Source organism: Portunus trituberculatus, chromosome 17, assembly GCF_017591435.1.
Source record: "Portunus trituberculatus isolate SZX2019 chromosome 17, ASM1759143v1, whole genome shotgun sequence".
Lineage (NCBI taxonomy): Eukaryota > Metazoa > Arthropoda > Malacostraca > Decapoda > Portunidae > Portunus > Portunus trituberculatus.
Window position 1 is genome coordinate 29,939,217 of NC_059271.1, and position 10,808 is coordinate 29,950,024.

Genomic DNA, 10,808 nt, shown 5'->3' on the forward strand with positions numbered 1-10,808 from the left:
GAGGGGGAAGGTGGAAGAGGAAGAGAAGGTATGTAAGCAGGGCGGTAGCGAGGGAATGAGGGGGAGAAAGGAAAGAGGAAACTGGGGGGAAAGAATAGGTAGCTAGGGGTGAGGGAAGAGGAGGAAAGATACAAAGATAGGATGGAGGAAAGGAAAGGTTGCGGGTAGGGAAGGTTAGAAAGAATGGGATGGGGAGGGTGAATCATGGGAGGGTGGGAGGGAGAGGAGCTACGAAACTGGGAGGGAGGAATGGTGGAAGAAATAGAGAATGGAGGAGCAGGAACCAGGAATAATGGTTGGAAGAATAAAGGAAAGGGAGAAACAAGAGGAAAGAGAAAGAAGGGCATGTGCGGAGAGAGAGAGAGAGAGAGAGAGAGAGGAGCATACTGTGCTTGGAGATGGAAGAGAGAGGAAGAGAACGAAAGAGGAAGGAGAGAGATAAAGAGAGACAATTGGAAGAGACTGGTGAGGGGTCAGGGAGGAGAGAAGGGGAAGAAGGGGTACTGAGAGGTTGGAGGAAGGTGAATAAAAGTGTATAGGGAGGAGGAGGAGGAGGAGGAGGAGGAGGAGGAGGAGGAGGAGGAGGAGGAGGAGGAGGAGGAGGAGGAGGAGAAAGAGGAGAAAAAGGGAGAGGACGGATTCTGGTAGGAGTATGAAGAGGAATAGAGGGGAGTAGACAAGAGGAGGAGGAGGAGGAGGAGGAGAAGAAGAAGAAGAAGGGGAAGAGGAGTGTGGGAAGCTTTCAGGCCAGGTAAATGTCCAGCGAGCCTCACCTGGTCGTTCCACTGTCTTTTATTTTTATCTTTTACACAGTTGGTTGTTTCTTTTTTTTTTTTTCCTTCCGTATTTTCTATCCTGTCAAAGAATTTCATTTTTATATTCTCGTTAGAAAAAAATCAGTTTTCTTTCTTTCCATTATATTTATCTCTTTCTCCGTTACATATTAATCAAAACTTTTTTTTTATATTTCAATAATTTTATGAATTTCTTTTGTGGTGGGTAGCATTTTTCTCGACCTCTGGTGTAATTAGATGGATTCAGAATTCCATATTGCTGTGTCTTTTGTCATTGATTCTTCGTGTTATTCTTATTATAATGGTTAATTTACGGTAATTTGGGCTTAGAAATGTGTGAGTTTCTGATTCCATAAGTTTTTAATAAAGAAATGTGTGTGTGTGTGTGTGCGTGTGCATTGTAGATAAAGATTAAGACATACACTACAGCTGCGGGTGACTTCAGTGCTCATTTCCGTGTCCTTGGTGTGAGGCTGAGGCTGTGGTGGGTGGATTGCCTCACCCCGGGACACAGACCACCGCGACATCCGGGTTTCAATAGGTAATATTCCTCAGGTTTTCCCAGGCATTCATTTATCGACCAGGAGGAATGATGAAGAGCTGAGTGATCCGTGCGCCGAATGCAAAGATTTTAGCCATGGTCTCTGGATTCGTTTGCAGTGTCTCTTGTCGCAGCACTAAGGAATGGTGTACACTGCTTTCCCTGTATTGCCAGTATTAATCGCCTGGGTGACCGATAAACCATTTAGTCAACGCTACCACTACTGCTCTTTCATTCAGCATGTTCCATCATCACCACCACCACCACTATTTACTCCTCCTCATTCCTCATTTCCATATTCCTTATCTTTATCTTACACGTTTGTTTTAACCCCTTCAATACCATGACGCTTTTCCATTTGGCGATTTTATACAGAAACTCATATCTGAGGATAAGAATAGCGAAGACTGTGGCCATTAATATGCTGGCCTCCATAGACCTTTCGTAATGTCAATAGCACCGTCTAATCATACCAGAGGTCATGGTAAAAATACTCCCCGTTACTGAAGGGGTAAATCCTCATTTTCTGTTCTCTATCCTCTTTTCCTACATCCGATCCCTCTTGTGCTCCATATCATCCCTATATTCTTGCCGTCTCCTTGTTGCATTCAGTCTTTTTCCTCGTTTTACTCCATTCCTATCACTCCTCCATTGCTTTTCTGTCCCCTTCGTCACGTTCCTTTTCCTCTTTCATTCAAGCTGTCACTCCTTTTTCTTCATGCTTCTTTCATTTCCTTCCCTTTTCGTTCCTCCAGCCTGTCATTCATCTTCCCTCTTCTTCTCCATCTCCCAGTCCTCCTCTCCCACTTCATCTCCCCTTGGCCATCACTCATTCGTCGCTCAACCCAGAATTTCCTGACGCTTGACGAAAACTCCTGAAACAGATTAAGAGAAAAATAGTTTCGCGTTCCAGAGATTACCCAAAAACTCCAGGACCATAGCAAAACCCCGAGAGAGAGAGAGAGAGAGAGAGAGAGAGAGAGAGAGAGAGAGAGAGAGAGAGAGAGAATAAGTTACCATTCCCAATCTTACTGTACTAAATCACGCATTACAGTCATCATATCCATCACTCCCGCCAATGTATCACCACTCCCTGCCATCATTAACACCCTCTTTATGTCTCTTCTTCACGCTACCGCCCTCCTCTCACTCCCTCTCCTTTCATTACCTACTCTCACTGTGCCACTCACTCCCCTCGCCATCGTCGTCATCCACCTGTCTCACCCCTCCTTGTCTTCCTCTTCTTCCTCCTCCTCCTCCTTTGCCCTCCCACTGTGGCCTAGGCGAAGCAACATGACACATTAATTAAAGGATATTACCTTGTTTTACCTCATCACTTGAGACCCTATTGAGCCTACTCGTCTTAGAGAGAGAGAGAGAGAGAGAGAGAGAGAGAGAGAGAGAGAGAGAGAGACAGACAGACAGACAGACAGACAGACAGACAGACAGACAGACAGACAGACAGACATGTATATTTTCAATATGCCTTTGCTGCAATTCTATTATTTATTATTATTATTATTTTTTTTTTTATTATTATTATTATTATTATTATTATTATTATTATTATTATTATTATTATTATTATTATTATTATTATTACGGAGAAACAGACAAACACACACACACACACACACACACACACACACACACACACACACACACACACACACACACACACACACACACACAGAGAGAGAGAGAGAGAGAGAGAGAGAGAGAGAGAGAGAGAGAGAGAGAGAGAGAGAGAGAGAGAGAGAGAGAGAGAGATCCCGTGCGTCTGTTGGCCTGTTGGAGAGAGTGGAACGAGAGGAGAGGAAAGGAGAGGAAGGGGAAGGAGAGAAGTGAGGGAGGCAGGTGGAAAGTCTAATGGGCGAAGTAATGGGGGAAGGTTAAGGTGCGTTACTCGGATCGTGCGTCACCTTACGGGAAAGAGAGGACGGAATGGAAGCGAGGCGGCGTGAGTGGCTCGCTGGGACTCTTAACAGGTGAGTTTGGGATGAGTGTATATTCGACGGAACGGTTTTAGGGGAATTAAATCTCTCCCGTGAAGCTCAAAGTGCAGTGGGAATGGAAGGCTGGGATAAAAATTGTATTATATATGTGATGGCACTGGTGGAGAGAGGCGAGTCGTAAGGGAGGGAGGAATGGAGAGGGTGGGGAGGGAATGGGAGAGAAAACAGCATAGTCCTCTTTAAGGTAAATATATTTAACATGCACCTCCCCCTTGTGTAATCCGCAGTATAGTTATATAAACACTGCGATAAATATACAACCCGCACATTAAAACGAATAAACTTTACGCTCTAGTGTTCCTCTGCGCTGCTCCTACGTCACCCTTTCCCCTTCCGTGTTCTCCTGACTAACCCACTTCCCTTTGCACTCCACCTTTGATTCGGCGAAAAAAGGGGACAAGTGTAGGGAAAGGGAAGGGAGGAAAGAAAGAACATAACCGACTGGAAAGTATCTCTTTTGAAGACAACAAATTATTTTATGAACGTGTATCATTGTGTGTGTGTGTGTGTGTGTGTGTGTGTGTGTGAGAGAGAGAGTGGTGAAAGAGGAAGAGGGAACTCGCCACCATGTTTTCCTTTTTTTTTCTTTCTTTTTTTAAGTATGTGTACTTTGAAACAAGTAATTCTTCGCTATGTCATCAGTGTCGCTCCCAAAGTGTGGTAGACCGCATCATCCCGTGGCCCCATTAGTGCAGCAATGTGGCCGCCGGTCGCCGCTCGGTCCTCTTCTGCTCCACGCTTCGTCACACCTGGCATCGCTTCATCATTCCCAGCTCAGCATCCAGGCTCTAAAATAGGGAGGTCAAGCACCGTCCAGTTGAGTGCTGGCTTATCCCTTCGTGGGGTTTTTTTGCTACCCTATTCGCAAAGGCTGATCCTTGATGTTTGTTTTTCTTCTATAACTTTTCTCATTTGAGTCGATACGTGATAACTTTGAAAGTGAACGAAATAAAATGGTGATTGATTTCCTTTTTTTTCCATTATATCTAGGACAACAAAAAAATGTATTGTAATCTTAGGAGGTAAATGTCTTTTTGTTAATCCAGAATCTTATTTTCAAGTGTTAGATTTTGTGATATTTTCGCGTTGTGGTGTAGTGATAAACTCACTACACCACAACATATTAGGTAATATAGAATGCCGCACTTTACAACAGTAGCGAGACAAAAATAAGAAATTAGAAAGTTGTGGAGAAAGAAAAAACTGAAACTATCATGTTTCATCATTACTATTTTTATCACCACTGCCAATATCATCCACAATCAATACCACTATTACTACTGCTTTTTAATGTAAGGGAACCCTGGCTAACGGTAAAAAAAAAAGATGAAGGAAAGAAAAAGAAGGCCACTTAATTAAATGCAAGTTACCAAAGTTATGCCAAATAGACTAAAAAAAGAATCATGGCCAAGACGACCCCCAAGCAGTACCTAGCGATTTATTCCCCCAACTTCTCACTCTCCCGAACAACAAGAAGCTGTAACACATCAACAGGAAGAAGACACGGGAAGGAAGGAACTCGGCATTTCAGAAACACCACCAACTCTAAAACGAGGCATTCACTCCCAACACCGCGGGGAGAGAAAAATATACCAAAGTTACATGGTCGACAACAAATGCGAAGAAGTTTAACTCCCAAAAAATATATAAATAAATGAATTAACAAAAATAAGATCAATGGAAACTACACAGAGGATCATGAAGAAATATGTATCCGGAAAACAAAAGCCAAAGAGAGAGAAAGGGAATAGAGAGAGAGAGAGAGAGAGAGAGAGAGAGAGAGAGAGAGAGAGAGAGAGAGAGAGAACAGCTGACTGACAATCTTAGTGAAGGTCTGTCCGTCATATACCAACATCTTCCCTATGACCACTGAATTACAAAGGGCAACAGACAATACAGCATCGCGCCGCAAGATCTGGTAGTGGGAGGTGGAGAAACCATCGATCTCATCAGGTCAGCCTTCCCCACATCTGACAGAGACAGAATACAAGGGACAGGACGAGGCACCAGCATACCTGCACTGGAAGACCTTTAGGGAATACAGGATGAAGGCAAGTGACAGGCGGTGAGCTCCAACACAGCATCGTTACCAGAAATGGGGAATTATGAAGAGACTCCTATTGAACACGCTACAGAGAGAGAGAGAGAGAGAGAGAGAGAGAGAGAGAGAGAGAGAGAGAGAGAGAGAGAGAGAAATCCTCATCAATGCCCCACGCCGCCTCCACCCAAGCTAAGCCCTGTCCCTCCCTCCCTCCCTCCCTCCCTCCCTGCGCCACTCCCTCACTAATCCCTCTCCCTCACACCCCAGCAGACCCCAGACAGACGAACGGTGCTGCTGCTCTAAAATATTCACGCGCTGGCAACTCCCTACTGATTCCTGCAACAATAACAAGTCCGGAGGCAGCTAAACACCGCGATTGCAGAGTGATCATTGTTGCACGGCCAAAAATCAGGAACCAAAAGCATTAAACATTTTACAACTTTTTTTGTCGACGCTAGTGTGTGTGTGTGTGTGTGTGTGTGTGTGTGTGTGTGTGTGTGTGTGTGTGTGTGTGTGTGTGTGTGTGTGTGTGTTGTCAGTGGCGGGCGTGAGATTAATCCGTGACGTACAACACTGGCTTTCCTGGCCAGCTTGACTTGAACTCAGCTACACAACGTTTGTTTTTAGGAAGCAGCGTCGACTCGGTTCGCTGGCTGTCGAGAAACTCAACAGGCTAAAGGTGACCTGACCCGATCTTCACACCTTTTCTTTTCTCGCATATAGACTGACTCTAGGTACAGAATAGTGATGGATGAAAGAGTCCACCTATTACTATTTCAAAAAATCTTAAGAAAACTTTTATTGTAATAAATGTGAATTTACGTGAAGTGAATTGCACTTATGCTGATCGTTACGGTGTGTGTGTGTTGGGGGTGGCGTGTAGGAAAATGAAAAAGGTAGGGTACATGTTTACGACGATTTGGAAAGCAGAAAGTGGACAATATTCGTAAAGGAAAGAACCCCACGTAGTTCATAGAAAATTGCGTTGATTGTTATATTACATATCCATCCATTATGTTTGCCCACATCCATCCCAACCCCTTCTCTCTCTCTCTCTCTCTCTCTCTCTCTCTCTCTCTCTCTCTCTCTCTCTCTCTCTCTCTCTGTGTGTGTGTGTGGGTGGGTGGGTGGGTGGGTGGTGGGTGTATGTATATATATATATATATATATATATATATATATATATATATATATATATATATATATATATATATATGAGTTTATAGTATACTTCTCGTAAAATGTTGATGTTTCCTTTTTATGTACTCGCCTCTCCACTCGCTTCGGAAGTGTTCCTGTAAAGTCCATTCTGTGTTCACTAGTGGAAGAAAGTTTAAATTCCTTCCCTCTGCTTTTCGAAATTCCCTTTCTCAAATTGGCATCCTTCAGCATGTTGACAATGGCATTTCAAAGAGAATTATGTTGCTATTCTTTATAAGTTATATGAAAAATGGTGAATGGAAGAACGCTCTTAAGTTTTCTTTAGGGGTCTTCAAAGGAACATTTTTCATTCCGCATCCTAGCAATGGTCTCTCTCAGTGGTTGTACGAATTCCTGGGATATATATATATATATATATATATATATATATATATATATATATATATATATATATATATATATATATATATATATATATATAAGAAATATCTGGAATAAATAGAAAGAAAAACTGAACATACGATGGCAAGAAAAAAAAAAAAAGATCTGTTATCCTTAACGTCACCTTCGCTATGTGACCTTGGCCATGAAATCTCGGAAGTAGCGGCACTCGCTAGTCCAGCCACGCTTGCCGCCGGCCATACCTCACGGGAGCGGCGGCCTTGTGTGCGCCTGGGGACTGTGGAACACGAGGGCCGCCGGGGAGGCTGAGTGAGGGACGGACATGAAAATTGTTGAAATTGTTCCACACAACTTTATACCAGCAATGTTTTTAAAGTTACTGCTACGATTCGTTTCCAGTTCCTGCAACCGCTGCCACAAGGAAGAGCAAATCACACCAGAGTTAGTGATCCTTACGATGCTGTTCGGGATGTGCTACGCCATCGAATGTAAAGCAAGATGTGTAAGAGAGAGAGAGAGAGAGAGAGAGAGAGAGAGAGAGAGAGAGAACAAGCATTTTCATTTAATATAAACCCTATTGTTGTTTCTAGTATTTATTTTGTTTGCATAATGTCGATGAAAGCCATAATGTACTACTTGCGTTTCGTCTACGAACTACAAACTGATCAGGTACATTATCAATCAATGGCAATGACGGATGTGAAGGAAGGATATGTTGTATGTCTTAGCCGTGCAGCATCAGACTTCCCCAGTAGCAGAAAGAGTACCTGCGTCCTTCCTTCCTCCCCTTACCTGCTGCTATCCTGCTTGTTTTCTTTAAAGCTCCTCCTGGCAGCCTGACTGAGGTTCTGTTGTAACTACTCTTTAATTCTCCTTCAACTAAATTTTTCCATTTCTTCCTTTTCTTCCTGCTCGCCCTATATTTGTATGCTTATTCCTTTCCTTTTTGTCAGCTTCTTCTCCTCCTCCTCCTCCTCCTCCTCCTCCTCCTCCTCCTCCTCCTCCTCCTCCTCCTCCTCCTCCTCCTCCTCCTCCTCCTTCTTCCTCCTCCTCCTCCTCCTCCTCCTCCTCCTCCTCCTCCTCCTCCTCCTCCTCCTCCTCCTCCTCCTCCTCCTCCTCCTCCTCCTCCTCCTCCTCCTCCTCCTATTTTCCTTGTCATTTCTTCTTCTTCTTCTTCTTCTTCTTCTTCTTCTTCTTCTTCTTCTTCTTCTTCTTCTTCTTCTTCTTCTTCTCAAATTCCATGCCGTTGTTTTCTCCTTTTACAACATGATGCCATTTGCTTTTCCCGGCCAGCTTCGGCAACAGGGAGCAGGGTGGGAAGGAGCCTTTTCCTGTGCTGGGGACTGGGTGGTGTAGTTGGTTAAGGTGGCTCGTGTTCGAATCCTTGCCAAACCTAGTTGCCCAGTGGGAGATGTAGCGTTCTCCCGTTAACCCTAGCGGTGTCATATATCCTAAGCTGTTGCGGCGCCTAATGTAATAAGTTCCATTTTTCTTCTATGCTACTCGTATCTTTTGTCTCTCTCACTAATAGAGTTGAATAGTTACCCAAAAAAAGCCAAGTTAGGAGCTCAGGCTCTGTTGCTGTATGGACTTCCTTTGTATTCCTCAATGCACCGCTCTTCTTCCTTGCAACAAAAAAAAAAAAATGATAAACGTTCATTTATTCATGCAGTGTGCTGTGTTGGGGGGGGGGGCAAAAGCCTACTCGAGTTATTTGTTTGCCACACTTTCTCATAACTTGGTTCTCCGGTGACAAATACTGCAAATGGAAAGCAGTGCAGGCATCCAAACACATCATGAGTGTAAAAATAAGAAACTGAGACATGCACACAATAGAACCAATAAATGTATGACCAGTTAATAGTGCGTGCAGACTCTGAGAGTGTGTATATTCGTGGATATGTTTTTGTAAAAAATGAATTGAAATATTGTGTTGTGTTACAGGAAGTGATCATGAATAGAAAGGAATATTAAATTTTACATTTTCAATCAGCAATGGAAGGCAGTTATCACTTCGTGTTTCTGTGTTTTATGAATCTGTTATGCGTCAGTGTATAGCAATGCAACTGTATCAGAATTAATATGGAAAGGTAAATACAACACGTGCAAAATTTAATAAAGTCGGGTAGATCATGCTCAACTTTTTGGCACATGAATGTTTCATGGAAGTAATATATATATATATATATATATATATATATATATATATATATATATATATATATATATATATATATATATATATATATATATAGATAGAGAGAGAGAGAGAGAGAGAGAGAGAGAGAGAGAGAGAGAGAGAGAGAGAGAGAGAGAGAGAGAGAGAGAGAAAAGCAGGCCAAGGGCAACAAAGAATAAAAAGCCCCCTTGCAGGTCTGACAGAGTTACCCAAAAGACAAGGACAAATGTCCCTCTTAAATGAAGTCAGCTCATAGGAACTTAGAAATACAGAAGCAGGTAGGGAGTTCCAGAGTTTACCGGTGAAAGGTATGAATGACTGAGAGTACTGGTGTACTCTTGCATTAGAGAGTTGGACAAGGTAGAGGTGAGAGGAAGAAGAAAGCGTTATATAGCGAGGGTGGGAGAGGAGGGGAGGCATGCAGTTAGCAAGATCAGAAGAGCAGTTCGCATCAAAATAGCGGTAGAAGATAGCAAGAGATGCAACATTTCACCGGTTAAAAGAGGCTGAAGACAGTCAGTCAGAGGAAGGGAGTTCATGAGACGAAAAGCTTTTGATTCCACCTTATATAATAAAACCGTGTGAGTGGAATCCTCCTAAACATGGGAAGAGTACTCCATACAAGGACGGATAAGACACTTGTACAGAGTTAGGAGTTGGCAGCGCACACACACACACACACACACACACACACACACACACACACACACACACACACACACACACACACACACACACACACACACACACACACACACACACACACACACACACACACACACACACACACACACACACGTGCAAGATTACTTTATTCGAGGAAAAATATATAGCTACACAATAGAGTTATAAGATGAGCTCCTGACGTATGACGGGAATGTGTGTGTGTGTGTGTGTGTGTGTGTGAGAGAGAGAGAGAGAGAGAGAGAGAGAGAGAGAGAGCGAGAGAGAGCATGAGTATAGTAAAAAGCAAATGATAATCTTCAGTGTTTTGGGGAGTGGAGTGAGGAAAACCTTAAGGACTGTTAAAGGAAACGTGAAAGTGTATTACAAAAAGTTTAAATGATCTCATTAGAAATTTCAGGATAATGCTGCCGTAATGTTAAAAAGGCATGACGTGACAACTTGAGTACAGACCCTGGGAGGATTATGTTCATCCGAAACCTAAACATCATTTTTAGTTAATCTCGCGCATTACGGAGTGGCGTTGAAGGCTGTTAAGTTCAAGTGTCGGGTAATGTTGTCATTGAAAACTGAATAACTACACGACTTCCAATGTGACTTGAAAAATTGCTCGTGTATGAGTATTACTATTAGTTAGAAAGAGAAGAAAAAGCATAAAAAGGAAAAATTTGGAAGATACAGAGAAGGAAGAAGAGAAGAGAGATTCAAGGAGGGAGTGGAGAAAGAAGGCAATATTAGTATGTTTGCCTTCTTTCACTATTAGTTTGTTTACCTTCTATCATTTAAAGTGGAAGTTTGTAAGACATGTCGCGGAACAGAAATAGAAAATCATGAGTCATTTTTCTTTTTCTAGAGGTGATTTTTCTTTAATTTCAGCTTTGAGAGAGAGAGAGAGAGAGAGAGAGAGAGAGAGAGAGAGAGAGAGAATCCTATTGTACGTTAAAAAAGTAAAACTGTAAAAGCGAAAGCATATATGAAAGAGACAAATATT

At 42.7% G+C, this 10,808-nt stretch overlaps 1 long non-coding RNA gene across 1 annotated transcript in view; it reads left to right on the forward strand.

Annotated features, from left to right (window-relative positions):
- The window catches only part of LOC123504715, a 192,101-nt gene that overhangs the window by 160,702 nt on the left and 20,591 nt on the right, over window positions 1-10,808 (forward strand). The window lies entirely within an intron of this gene.